Source organism: Balaenoptera musculus, chromosome 2 (assembly GCF_009873245.2).
Source record: "Balaenoptera musculus isolate JJ_BM4_2016_0621 chromosome 2, mBalMus1.pri.v3, whole genome shotgun sequence".
NCBI classification, from domain to species: Eukaryota; Metazoa; Chordata; class Mammalia; order Artiodactyla; family Balaenopteridae; genus Balaenoptera; species Balaenoptera musculus.
In genome coordinates this window covers 82412233-82426594 of record NC_045786.1, presented here as the reverse complement: position 1 = coordinate 82426594, position 14362 = coordinate 82412233, and the positions used below count along the sequence as shown (strand labels likewise).

Here is a 14362-nt window from a genome sequence, read left to right as displayed (position 1 = left end):
ATCTCTGGTCTCTACCCTTAGATACCAGTAGCAACCCCCTCCCCATTTTATGACATCAAAAAAATGTCTCTAGATATTGCAAAATCACTCCAACTGAGAACCACTAATTAAATCCTTTTTGAATTAAAGTTAATTTCTATACACTGTGCTATCACCATCCTTTCCATCACCATCCACTCAACTGGACATATTAAAGATATATAAGATATATATGAGTTGATCCAAGCCAAAACTGTAGCTAAACCCAATTCAGCATTTCCCAAAAACTCTAGAGGACTGCAGTACTGAGAAAAACATGGAGTGAAGGAGTAAGTACAGGTTGGAGGCTACAAAACAGTTTCACCCTCGCTCAAATAAGAACATCCCCAGGGACTTCCCTGGCTGTCCAGTGGTTAAGACTCCACGCTTCCACTACAGGGGGTACGGGTTCGATCCCTGGTCGGGTAACTAAGATCCCACATGTCACAAAGCGCAGCCAAAAAATTTTTTTTCTAAAACAAAAACAAAAAAACAAGACCATCTCCAATTGTTACATGATCCTATGTAACATTATTTGTAATTTTTAAAGCATTTTTAAAAGAAAACTGTTGCCAGTAAAACATCTTCTCATCAGATATAAAATGGTTAAAATTTTAAATCTCAAGCAGGAATTATTAACAGCTCTTTTTTATTGCTACTCCACACCCAAATCCCTGTTAACATAAACCCAGAAAAGAACTACTAATTCATTTGCAAGTCCTGGCATGTATGTGCTTTGTCTGTGCTCCCCTTTTATTTTTTTCACTTTAGCCAAATAGAAATCAAAACTCATATGGATAAATTAGGGCCTATAATATCAGATTCTGAACTACAACTCATTCAAATAAAGTTTAAACCCAAAATTATACAGCAAGAGCTTGTTTTAGGCAACATCCATGCATTTCATGATTCCTTTCCTTCATTAGGTTAAAATCTCTTTGTCTTACACAGCTACTCCCCAATGTACCATATAAAAAAAATACTTTTATGATCTACTATAAACTTCCTTAACTCAGCTTTAATATTGTTTTAAATATTATAATATAATCTCAAATACCTTAAAGATCACTTCGTTATTCAAAAGCCATTTTTATTTCTTTGAATTTCAGGCATCAAAAGTTGTAATTAATTTGGAACCATGCTAATAAATTAAGTTCCTACTTCCCATATAAGCTATGTATTTATCAGACATACATTCTCTATCTACATTCTATCAATATCTGTGCACACCGATGTCCCTATTTGACTGTAAAATTATGACATCATTACAAAGCTGTTCTCCAAGAACACCAGAATATAAATGTCTGTAATCTAAGCATAAAAAATGTTTATTGATGACTGTTTACTATTCATGTTTAAGCTCTAGTACCATATCTAAAGCACATAAATTATACACACACACATACACACATAAATTATACACACACACATACACACAAAACAGAAAAGGAGTAAGCATTCATCAATTGGCACGACCAGAACTTCTCATGCACATGTCAAAACCTAGTCTTCCTCTTGTAACCCTGATGACACTACCATCACCTTTACCTCCCAAACTAGAAATCCAGGAGCTATCCTCAACTCCTTCCTCTCCCTCATGTCTCTACATACAGTTGATCAAGTCCTATAGAGGCTACTTCACTTCTCCTTTTCTCTTTTTTCAATAGTTCAAAAATCCAAAACACAGAAATGTAAACATTGAAAAGTCTCAATGAAAGTATTTATGCCATTCCCATCTTCCTCCCAGGCACAATTATTCACCTTTACTAGTTTCTTGGGTATCCTTCCAGTATTTCTATAGTTACTAAAAGATTGCATTACTATATACACTGTTCTGCACTTGCTTTTCTTACTTAACACATCCTGAAGATCTTTTCCTATTAGTTCATAGAGAGCTTCCTCATTTTCTGTATAGCTGCTTAGTATGCTATTGTGTGGATACACCTCAGTTTATTATAGGTGGACATCATTGCTATTATAAACAACACTGCAATTAATAAGTTTGTAGATACATCATTTCACTTCATGTAACTGTAGGATAAATTCCCTTAAGTAGGATTGCTGGGACAAAGGTAAATACAATTGTAATTCTGATAGATACTAAACTGCCCTCATGTCATTTTTTAAATTAGTCCTTTACTCACCATTCTCTTTGTCACTGCATTCTCACGCCTGTATTAATGAAGTACCCCCTTGTCTCCCTCCTTCCCCAACCATTCTCCAACCTATTGTCAAGCTAACCATTATTATTTTTAATAAATTTTTAAGTATACAATATAATTCTAATTTTTAAATTTTAAAGATTATTGAAAAGGCTAAAGCTCCCTGATCATCCTCCCAATCTTTACTCCCAAACCCCAATCCTCTATCCACCACCCAAGAGTTGAGCACTATTACCAGTTTAGTATTTATCTTACCAGACCATATTGTTTGCATTTGCACGTATGTATCTGTACACCCCCTGCAAAATACAGTATTCTTCTGGGTTTTTTCCTTATTTATATAAATGCTATCATACTGTATATACTGCTCTACAACTTATCACTCAATAGTATATGTAATTTATTCATTTTTTAAATTCTTTTTTTTTTTTTTTTTTTTTTTTTTTTTTTTTTTATTTTTGGCTGTGTTGGGTCTTCGTTTCTGTGCGAGGGCTTTCTCTAGTTGCGGCAAGCGGGGGCCACTCTTCATCGCGGTGCGCGGGCCTTTCACTATCGCGGCCTCTCTTGTTGTGGAGCACAGGCTCCAGACGCGCAGGCTCAGTAGTTGTGGCTCACGGGCCTAGTTGCTCCGCGGCATGTGGGATCTTCCCAGACCAGGGCTCCAACCCGTGTCCCCTGCATTGGCAGGCAGATTCTCAACCACTGTGCCACCAGGGAAGCCCATTTTTTAAATTCTTACATGTTACTCCATAGCATGAATATACCAATTTATTTGGTCATTTTCCTAATAATGATCAGTTTTATTTTTCCAGTTTTTTTACTATTGTAAACAATTCTGTAGTGAACATACTTGTACATGCCTCCTTATGTACATATGTAAGTGTTCCTCTAGTGCAGAATATGGACAGATTTGTCGAGAATAGCATTTTAAATTAATAGATACTACCAAACTGCCCAAACCAATTTACACCTCCAAATTGGCTATACCAACCTATACGCCCAACAATAGTTTATAATATTATTTCCTCACAATAACCAATTTTAATATTACCAATCTTTTTAAATTTTTGTCTGTATGATGGGTACAAAAGGTTACCTGTTTTAATATGTATCTCTCAAATTTTTAATGAGATTGCATATCTTATCAAATGTTTGTCAGTCACGTTTCCTCTTCTGAAACTGCCTATTCATGTTCTTTACCCTCTATGTCACTGTTTCTTTGTAGGAGTGTATTTTATGTATATTTCTGGTCTATTACACATGTTGCAAATATTCCTCCCAGTCTGTTTTAAATGTCCATATTTTGAATATTGTCATTGTCTTAAACTGTAGTTTGGTCAAATTTATTAAAATATCTTTCTAAAACATAGATATAATCATGTATTTCAATCACCTATAGAATACAACAGAATTTAGCCATATGTATATTTAACTTGAAGTGAAAAATAGTTTAAATCGTTGGCCACCTACCATTCTGCTTTATAAATACAAGTCCCAGAATTAGTCTGAAACGTGAATCTCCCCCATTTCCTCAGTAGGTCTTAGTTCTCAAATGCTTCTTATAAAGTGAACCTCACACTGCAATGGGTGAAAGTTTAATGTTTAACAAGATTTTCTTTCTGGTACAACATAGCCCATAAATATAGGCCAACTTCCTCTAGGGCACAATTGAAGAAACAGCAATATGTTTCATCAGTAGAGGAAAAGTTGGCTGAATTGGACTTATTGAGAGACGATAGCTCTACTTCTCATGTGGCAACTTCCTACAAGTAATTTTGACTATACATAATTTTCACCTAATTGCATAATCATTGAATTAGTGATGACTGCAATGTATTTCAGATCTTTTAAAGATATGGCCCATGCCTCACTGCAGCATCATCAATTCACCATTTCCCCCTTGGGAACTCCAACAATACAGTTATCTATAATTACCCCTATGTACTATTCTATCTCATGGGACCATTCCTTTATTCATTATTCTGCCTGAGAAGTCTTCTCCTTATCCAATTTACCTGATCAAGTATTCATATTCTTCCTCCAAAACCCAGTTCAGACATCACCTCCTCCAACAAGCTCCCCTTGACCTTCTTAGCAAAAGGGATTAACCATTTCTCTATTCTCTCATTATGCCCTGAACCTACTTCCATTAATGTATGGATTCCACCATATTATGAACAATTGTTTAGAAGCGCTCCTCTCCCATAAGCCTCAGGTAATCAGGCAGGGTTTACCTTATTCTTATGTGTATTTTATCAGTAGTATCCAGCAGTTTCTAGCATCCCACTGAATAGCTATTTGCTAAATTAAACAAGTCTTCTCTATTCAGCGCTATAGTAAACATTAAAAACCTATACACAAAAAAGTTGAACTCAAAATCTTTAACCAAAAATATTTTACAACCTGAAAGAATATGTAGATTATTAAAAAAGCAGTCTGTAGTTCCACTTTTTTGGTTTGTTGTTTTTTTAAGTGGGTATGTACCACAGATCAGTGTTTTTCAAACTGTGGTCATAACCCATTAGCAGACTCTGAAATAATTTTAATGGGTTAAAGCCAACACTTTAAAAAATACCAGCATATATCAAATATAGTAAAGTCATGTTTCATGAATTTCTTCCAGCCATACACATGTGCACACATACACACAATACACAAACAACAATACATATGTATGCTAACAATGTTAAATACACTTCTTACCGTGGGTCACAATAAAAAATAATTTGGAAGCTACTTCCATAGTTGCTATATGGGTTTGGAGAAGCTTTAAATTAACAAACAAAAGTATATAGTCAGGAAGTCTTCTTCAATGAAAGACTTAACCAGCTGAAGCATCATCTAGCTCCCCACTACCTCTCTAATCTCATCTATCACTTCCCCTTATTTATTCTGCTCTAGCCACACAGGTCTTAGTAACTATTCAAACAAGCCAAACATGTTCCCAGCTTAGGATCTTGGAGATGTTGTTTCCTCTGACTAGAAAGCACTTTACTCGGATAACTGCACGATTTACTCCCTCATTTCAGGACACCCAAAGAGAGCAGCTTTCTCTGATCACCTAAAATAGGAGCCACTTCCCACCATTCTATCCCCTTATCCAGCTTTACTCTTCATTGCACTCATTACCACCTGACATTTGTTTACTGTGCCCTCTCTCCCCCCACCCTGAATGACAGCTTCAAGAAAACAGACTTTGTCTTCTGTGTTGTTCATTACTGTAACACCAGAGATTAGAACAGTGCCTGGCACAGAGCACTGTTAAGCTGAATAGGTTTTGACAGGCAAGGAAAAGGAAAAGGAAGAACACATAGAGTTATGCCTAAGCATGGTGTAATACAGAGAGGAAATACTACCTTGATAATGTTAAGGAGTAAAGAATAAGGTTGAAGAAGCAGACTGTAATATGAAAAGATTTGAAAGCCAGAAAGTAGAGTTTGGACTTTATCCTGCAGACAACTGGGAGTCGTTCTATGTTTTGAGCAAACGGTGATCCATTCAAACATTTATTCAGCACAAGTTCAATTCACTTTGCTTGGCACAATGGAGAGTGCAAAGGTCAACAGTACATGTTCTCTCTTCAGACTGCTTAGGTTTAGCAGCAATGGGTTCAAAAAAATTTTTAGGAAAATTATTCTGGCAGTCATATGAAGGATGGATTGGAGGAAGGTGACTAAAGTTAGAAAGGGCAAATAACAGGCAATGCAGAATCCCAAAAACAGAGATCCAGTAAAGAGTAATCTAAAGAATCATGCTGACTGATGGATATACAAAATAAAGGAGAAACATGTATCACAGACAACTTTAAGATTTAAGCATGGGGACTTCCCTGGTGGCGCAGTGGTTAAAAATCCGTCTGCCAATGCAGGGGACACGGGTTCGATCCCTGGTCCAGGAAGATCCCACATGCCGCAGAGCAACTAAGGCTGCTCATCACAACTACTGAAGCCCATGCGCCTAGAGCCCGTGCTCCGCAACAAGAGAAGCCACTGCAATGAGAAGCCCGTGCACCGCAACAAAGAGTAGCCCCTGCTTGCTGCAACTAGAGAAAGCCCACGCGCAGCAACGAAGACCCAACGCTGCCAAAAATAAATGAATAAAATAAATTAATTAAACAAAAAAAAAGATTTAAGCATGATGATGATAAAACGAAGAAAAACAGAGTAAGTGGAAGTTGGGTAATAATAAATCAAAAAGTGAAGGAAATTCCTTGAGCCTCTCAATGGAAGTATTCGGTAAACCACTGGAGATAACAAACCTGGAGAGTACACATTGATGAGCCATCAACATATAAAACATCCATGGAGAAGAGACAAAGAGAGGTGAGCAGAGGGCCAAGTACTGAGAAAAATAACGACAGTGGTTAAGAGGATCATGAAACAACCACCACAAAAAAAACATAAACGTAGTAGCCAGAAAATCAGGATGCACACTAACGTGAAAGGCAAGGAAAGAAAGTTAAGAAGCCTGGGTGGAAGTCAACAGTAACACATATACACTGACTGAATAAAATCAGGAGGAAGCCAATACCATTGGAAAAAAGGATGTCCCTTGAAGCAACAGTCTGAATACGTCACATTCACATGTAATGTCATTACAAAATTGCAGTAAGTTAGGGAAGAAGTAGTAAAAGGGCTGAGGGCAGCAAGAGCTGAGGGCAGCAATTTTAACTAAGGTCTTAAAATTTTTGAAATAAAAAAGAGAAATGAGGAAGATACCTAGAAAGAACAGTAGCAATAGTTAATCAAAGTTTATTTTTTTCTCCCGAAATATGGAAGTCTGTATATACTTGAAGGTAGGGAGGAAAAACCCCTGGAGATAACCATCAAAGTGATCACAGGAAAAGTTAAGTATGGCAGCAAGATTCCTAGAAAAACAAGATTCCTCTTCCATTCAGTTTACAAAATAAGGTGAAAGAATAGAGATTTGTCATGGTGAAAACAAAACAAAACAAAATGCAAGCTTGTATTCTATTTTCTTTTTCAATTAAGTAGAAGTCAATGGCACCTTCTGAAAGAGAGAAAGATATATGAGACAAAAGCAAAATATTAGATTAATAAAATGATTGCCAAGTAGCAAGGGTCCATTGGATCTGTCCAGCATAAATTTATAGTGGCCAAAAATTTTCATAATTACCCACCTTCCTCCACAAATACACTGTGACCTATGAGGAAAAACAGAGGAAATAGATGGGTAGGAAGATTTGACAACAGGAGCCCAGTAAAATATGAAAAAGTGACTGATGCAAGTTCAGGCTATATATAATGCATACAGGAATAAGCTAAGGGAGAGAAATTGAGGGTCCCTATGAAAAAAAATAGATAAAGGAACATAGGTGGAGTAATCGCAAAGATCAAAGAGTTCACACGAGCCAGTTAGGATGTAAGAAACTTTTTAGATCATTCACTTATACACCATACTGTATGCTATGGTCTGAATATTTGTGTCTCCCCACCCCTCAATTTTATGTTGAACTCCTAATGCCCAAAGTGATGGTATTGGAAGTGAGGCCTTTGGAAGGTGATTAAGTCTTGAGGGCAGATCACGAATGAGATTAATGTCCTCATAAAAAGAGACCTGAGAGAGGTCCCTTTGCCCCTTCTACCACGTGAGGATACAACAGAGAAGTCTGCAATCCAGAAGAGGGTTCTCACCAGAGCCCAATGATGCTGGCACCTCGATCTTAGACCTCCTAGACATGCTTTAATATTAAAAATGTTTTAATATTAAAATAAAATAGTACTCAAAATTGAGTAAATTCCACAGGTTCCTTAACTGCGATTCCAAAACCAAAAAAAGCTCTGAAACCCAAAATAATGCATTTGGCAGTAAAACCTTACCTAAACTGACATGAAGCTATTTATAGTCTTTATTTACCCCATTTAGTGTAAACATTCATACATTTTGCTGCAGAAATAGTAACTTGTTTGAAGAGGGCTAGTGCACTGGACTGTTGAAAGGTTACATAACACTACCTTAGCTATATCCAAAAAATTCTTAATTCCAAAACCTATTAGACCACAAGGGTTTTAGTTGACTATGATCCTACAATAATTGCTAACATTTACTGAGCTATTAACCATGTGTCAGACACTGCTCTGATCACTTTATATGCAGTAACTCATTTAATCCTTCCAAGCACCATGAAGCAGGTATCATAATTATTCAAATTTTACAAAGGAGGAAAGTGAGGCACAGAGAGATTAAGCAAGTCACAGAGCCAGAGAGTGACTAAGCTGGGATGAATACAACATTTAAAATATTACACATACGGTGAAGAAAACATAACAAAATATAGAACTGATTATAGTAGGGTGGTAGGAGTCAGTGATATTTTTCTCTATTCAATTAACATATTACTTTTAGAATGGTAAAGAATCAAACACTTCATGTGTTCATTAAATACAGAACACTTCATGCACTTACAAATTCTCATTTATGTGCAATTCCTTAGTCAACTTGCATAAACTGCACAGTATAAAATCCAAACTCCTCAGCTTATGCTAATATTTTTAATTTTTTATTGAAATATAACACCTTAATATCTTTTTAATCACAAGCAATACACAATAATACATATTCATTGTAGATGTTAGAAAATTTGTATAAGTAAAAAGAAAATAATCACCTATAAAATTACACTCAAAAATAACCACTTAACAATTTGGCACATTTCCTTCCAGATGTCAATGTATTTGTTATTTAATCAAAATAAAATCATGTTTTAAAATTTACTTTTTTCACTTAACATATACCAAGACATAATTTCATGTTTTTATTCTTCTAACCATCATTTTAATGGCTAGGCAGTACCCCACTGTAGGGATGTATCCTAACAATCACTGTGAAATATTTAAGTTGTTTATAATTCCACAGCATACAGTCACCGGCTCTGGGGGTCAAACTGTCTGGAATCAAGTCCATGCTTTACATTACTAACTCTGCTACCCTGGGCAAGCTACCTAATTTCTCTATGCCTCAGTTCTCTCTTCTGAAAAATGGGGATAGTATAACCTACTACATGATTAATGTGGGGAGGAGGGTCAAATGTGTCAATATAAAGTTTTTATTGTCAACAATGCTGCAATTGGTATGTAAACAGCTACCAATTTATTGGCATATCTTTACTACACCAAAATAAATTCATTTAAATAGGAATTTCCACATCAGAAGGTAGGCCTATTTTTCAGGCTTTGAATCTGCCAAATTACAGCTGGGTTTAAAACCTTCATCAAATAGCTCTCTCACTTAATACTCATTTCTCTTTATCCAAGAAAATGAAAACTATGATGCAGTTAAGCGAACCAGCTTGTTTCAATTAGCTTTTGCTCTTGCACTTTTGTACCTGCAAACCTAGACGGATTTCATAAAATCTGTTTGTAGGGAAATTAACAAAACCTGGCCCAAATCCTCATTCAGCACATCATTTCCTCTACCCTCCAATCCCTAACTTTAACACTGTCAGTGGGAGGGGACAGCCTGCCACCCAAAACAACCCATTATATTTTTACTGTTTTGAGGAAATTTTTCTTGGAAGAATGCTGAAATCTGCCTCCTTCTAACTTCTACCCCTTGATCCTACTTCTTTCTGGTCAAATCAAACCTGATTTTTCTGTGTGACAGACCTCCAAATATTTAAATACTGCTATCATTTCTTAGATGAGCTTCTCTTTTTTGGGCCAAACATCACAGTTTTTCAACTTTTCCTCCTTTTCATTTCCCCCACGATCAGAATTCTCTGGCTACGCTCTATAGTTCAGTGGTTTTTAAACCTGATTGTCTATGACCTAAGGAATGTGAGAAAAACAGAGTGGCCCTGTTCCTATCTTACTGAAGCTTGGGCCTCCATGGTTTTTTTTAATTAGCTCTCCAGGTGATTCTGATACAAAGTTTGAGAACTGATGCAAGGTCCCACTTACTAATATGATATATCGTATGCTACCTGAAAATCTGACATAATACCCCAGGTATAACACAACCAGTACAAAGTAAAGTGGGGCTAACACCTTGCTCTTTCTATATGCTGTTCTACCTACTTCAAAATGACATTTACTTTTAAAAAAATTATAAGTGTTGATTCTTATTAAATGTACAGTTAAAATGATCAAGTCTTTTCCACACTCTCTATTTGTGCATTAGCATCTTGGGCCCTAACTACCAAACTTTATACTCATTCCCATTAAAAGGTAAGAGAACTCGGGCTAAGAGTTTTAGATTTCTATTTCTAAATGGATCAATGGCCCTGCATGTGGATTTACCTTCAGTGGAGAAATCACTTCATGCTTAAGCCTCTACACTTACATTATGGACATACTCAGCCCAAATAAAAGTGCACTAGCCCACCAACGACTGAACTGACAGCTGACTGCACCAAAGCATCTTCTCTGTGCAGAACACTGTTGTCAACATTATGAGGTAACACATAGGCCCTAATACTAATACTAATAAATTGACCTTCTAGAGAGCATGATGGAACAAACATCTTCAGAAGAAGTTAAATATAATACTAATTATCGTTGTCCCAAGGTAGACACATTAGTGCTGTAGAAACATATGATTACTAGTTGGAAAGCTCTGGGACCAAAGAAATGACTCATTAGAAAACTAAGTTGCCCTGAACTCTAAGGTTTTGTTTCAGTTTGTTTTTTAGCAATTGCAGAGAAGAGATGGAGCCCATCCACACTCAAGCTACTTGCAAAAGGGCACTGCACCCTCAAAATTAATTCATGAGTCAAAATTTCTTGCAATGACTTCTGAATCCCTAACGACTTGTTTGCTTTACCTGTTACTATTTCTAACTTGAGGTGCTCAAGGGCCAAAAAAAAATGTCCATTCTATGGACAATGAGGCCCATTATAAATATATCTTAAGAGTTGAGGGTAGGGGGAACAAACCAAGATCCAATCTATTTATTTTCATTTGAATAGCAAACATCAAAAATATACCTGGCATTTTCTAACAATTACATGAAGAATGACCAGATGCTTCCTGTTGATGGAACAGAACTACAGACTGACAGAATCAGACTAAAGTTCACAAAACTAGAAGTGAATTTAGCTTCATTTCAAAACCATTAAACCAAAGTAAGTATGGTCTTAAATTTTCACACATTTACAATTTAATTGTCCCCCAACCTAGAAAACCCAGATTGATTCAAAGAGACAGACAATTCGAACTCTAAGTTACAGAGAATTAACTCTAAGTTCGTATACACATTACAATACAAAAGCACTGTTTCACCAAAGGTTTCACTGCAGGATTCCTTTTAAATCTGGCACTCTTATATTGCTTTGAAAGTGTCCTATCTTCAAAAATTCCATTTACAAACAAGTTTTCACAAGCAAATCTAACACGGAATTCATGGTTTACTTGTGTCCATCATTAAAAATAAGTTGTGGAATTAAAAATTAAGTTTAATCACTTAAAATTTTTTCAAATGTTCTAAATCCCAAACTGAAAAAAAGTTGGAGTCCAAGAAAAAAGCACAGGAATCAACCTTCTTATCCATATTTTTTATGTGTGTCTTGTATAATAACATCCTGATTTGACTTGTATGGTGAGAGCAGAATAGAAACGACACATTTTTTAGTTTTTAAAAAAAGGCATGAGTATACAGTGTTTTCCAGTGGTTACATGGTGTGACACCACATCAGATTGAATGCAGAAGTAGGTTTAAGGATCTAGCTATCTTCTGTTAAACCTGACATTAAAGACTTGCAGAAATGCAAAACAATGTCACTCTTGCCTAAAAGGTCACTGATGTGAACATGCAATGGATTTTTCTTTTGTTATTTTTGGAAAAATAAATACTTCAGAAGAGAGAAAAGTTAAGAAAAAAGATAAAGCCGTCTTTAGTTTCCTTAAATTCAAAATCTGAGCCTGAAAGTGGAAGTGTCAAGGTCGATGGTTACAGGTCAGTGAGAAGAAATTTAAAGTAAGCTGGCTGGGTCTATGTGTGAGATAAACTATCTGCAAAAAGAACTTCTGACCACGAACTTCTGCATAATAAACTATGGTGCTTCTTTAATTCTGGGATGGCAGACTACTGTACAAGGATCACTTACTCACTACATCAAACCATTTTCGAGATAAAAACTGTACTTCAGAAAGTAACTTGCCTGAATCGAGACAGCAAATCAGTGTCCAGAAAGAGCACTTAAAATATTTCCATACTACCAAGCCCCCTTCAGAAGTACTGTGGTCTCTGCCCCTCCTTTGAACAGATGTCTGTTCGCCACAGTCCAATCAGGTTTAAAGCAACAGTCTGTGTACTGGAAACAGGCTTCAACTGGGAAAACACACACAAAGCAGGCCTATATCGTTCCTTTGGTTTCAGTTTTCACGATGCACCCCTGAGGCTAGGCACGCTGGTTCAACACGGCAGGAGAGTTTCAACGAAACACACTAAATACACACTGATTAACTGTGCCCAGGCAGAAATGACCTGGCAAAATTCTCAACTTCGCCCCCGAGGCCCTGCACCCGCAGATCCCGGCGGCTAAGTCCCAAGAACAGAAGTGCCCAGCATCCTGAGCGGCTGGCTTCGTCCCCTCCGGGACTCGAGTCCCCAAGGCCGAGGCAGTCGCCGGGGCGGCCCAGCGCAGGACCGGCCGGGCGCTCCCGTTAACCCTGTCCGGACCGGCCGCTCCCGCCACCCGGCCCCGCGGGCCCAGCAGCGCAGCTCACCCGAAGCCGGCCGCCCCCGCCGTCCCTTCCCCGCTCCGGTGAGCCCGGCGGTGCGGTCAAGCCGCCCAAACAAAGAGAGCGGCGGCTCCCGGGGCGGCGGGCGCCAAGGCCGTGCCGCGCCTGCCTGCCTCCCTCCCTCCCTCGCTCCCTCGCCCGCCTCCAACAGAGCCCCCGCAGCCCCGGCCCGACCCCATCCCGCCCCGGGGCGGCCGCTCGGGACCGGCCGAGCTATGAGCCGCGGGGAGGCCGCAGCTCGCCGGGGCCGAGGAGGGGGCGGCGGCCGCCACCATGTCTGCCCGCCCCTCCCAGAAGCGGGGTGCGAGCCGACAAAGCGCGCCGGCGGCACGGGCGGAGCGGGGGCCCAGACCGACCCCGCCGACCCCCGCGGAATAAGCGGGGCCAAGAGCCCCGGAAACCCGGCGCCTTAATGCAATAAACAGGAAATCGCGGGGATGATCTGGGTTCCGGGGGAAGTGGAATTATTTTTTACCAGCGAAGAGATCAACTTCCACATCCGGTGGTAACAGGGCCCTACACAGACCCGCACTGACCTGGAAAAGCTTCGGGAGCGGCGACCGGGGAGCAGCAGGAGGTGGTTCGGGGACCCGAGGCGCCTCGTACCCGGCCGGGCTGACGCGGCCCAGCTAAACACAAAGCGCTTCAGCTGCACAGGGCGCTATTTTCCGAAAATGCCGCGTCTGGTCGGCGCCCAAAATCCCCACCGAAAAGTCCCCCGTGCTGCGCGCGGAGGGACACATGGTGTGCGAGTGAGTCAAAGCTCCCAGCATCCCTCCCGGACCCGGCCCTCGTCAGCTCCTCGTCTGAGCCTTTCCGCCCCTGCCCTGGTCAGCAGATCCCTCTCCCACCCACTCCCCGATCCCACTGCGGCGGGAGGAAGGGGGCGAGACGGCCTGATTTTTCTTTTTAACAAAGGGGAGGAAAATATGCCATTTCTAGAACTTGAGCCACACAAAGAAAGCGGCGGAATGATCCGCTGTCGGCGACCGCAAGTCCCGGCTCGCCCGGCGCCTGCGCGGCACGGGGGTAGGAGCTGCGGCCGGCCATGTGCGCGGCGGGGCCGCAGGCCGGCCACCTAGCCTTCCCGCCACTTTCTGCGGGGCTAGGCGTGGGAGGCTGAAGTGCGTGTGCTAACGTTATGTCTTCGGCGTGAAAGCTGAGAGACGGGGAATCCTGACCCCTTCCAGATTAAGCTGAGCCATCTAGCAGAGTCCTGGGAGACGGAAGGGCAGTGAGAAAGCTAGGATTTAACTTGAAGCGGCCCTAGATTCCACTAGGCTGACTGGGACAGGAGTCGCTGTTGAGGTACAAGGGGAGGAACTACGGATGTTATTTCTCCACTGCACCTAAACTGAACAAGTAAAGTTCGTGACGAAAACGTACATATTCCTGTAGTCACCCCCCCGCCTTTTTTTTTTTTTTTAAGCATTCTGTTGATGGTTATACTTAATAGACCTTTCGTAACTGCTCGCCGAATT

General features: G+C 39.8%; 1 protein-coding gene across 6 annotated transcripts in view; it reads right to left on the bottom strand.

Annotated features, from left to right (window-relative positions):
* Positions 1-14230, bottom strand: part of GABPB1 (GA binding protein transcription factor subunit beta 1) — a 69472-nt gene extending 55242 nt beyond the window's left edge. The window contains exon 1 of one of the 6 annotated variants that reach the window (XM_036842380.1): positions 13418-14230. The gene's annotated coding sequence lies outside the window, so the exon portion shown is untranslated. Of the gene's footprint in view, positions 1-12298; positions 12982-13417 lie in introns of those variants that run through there. The other 5 variants (XM_036842377.1, XM_036842379.1, XM_036842378.1 and 2 more) reach the window with 5 other exon arrangements.
* Positions 14231-14362: the final 132 nt, after the last annotated feature.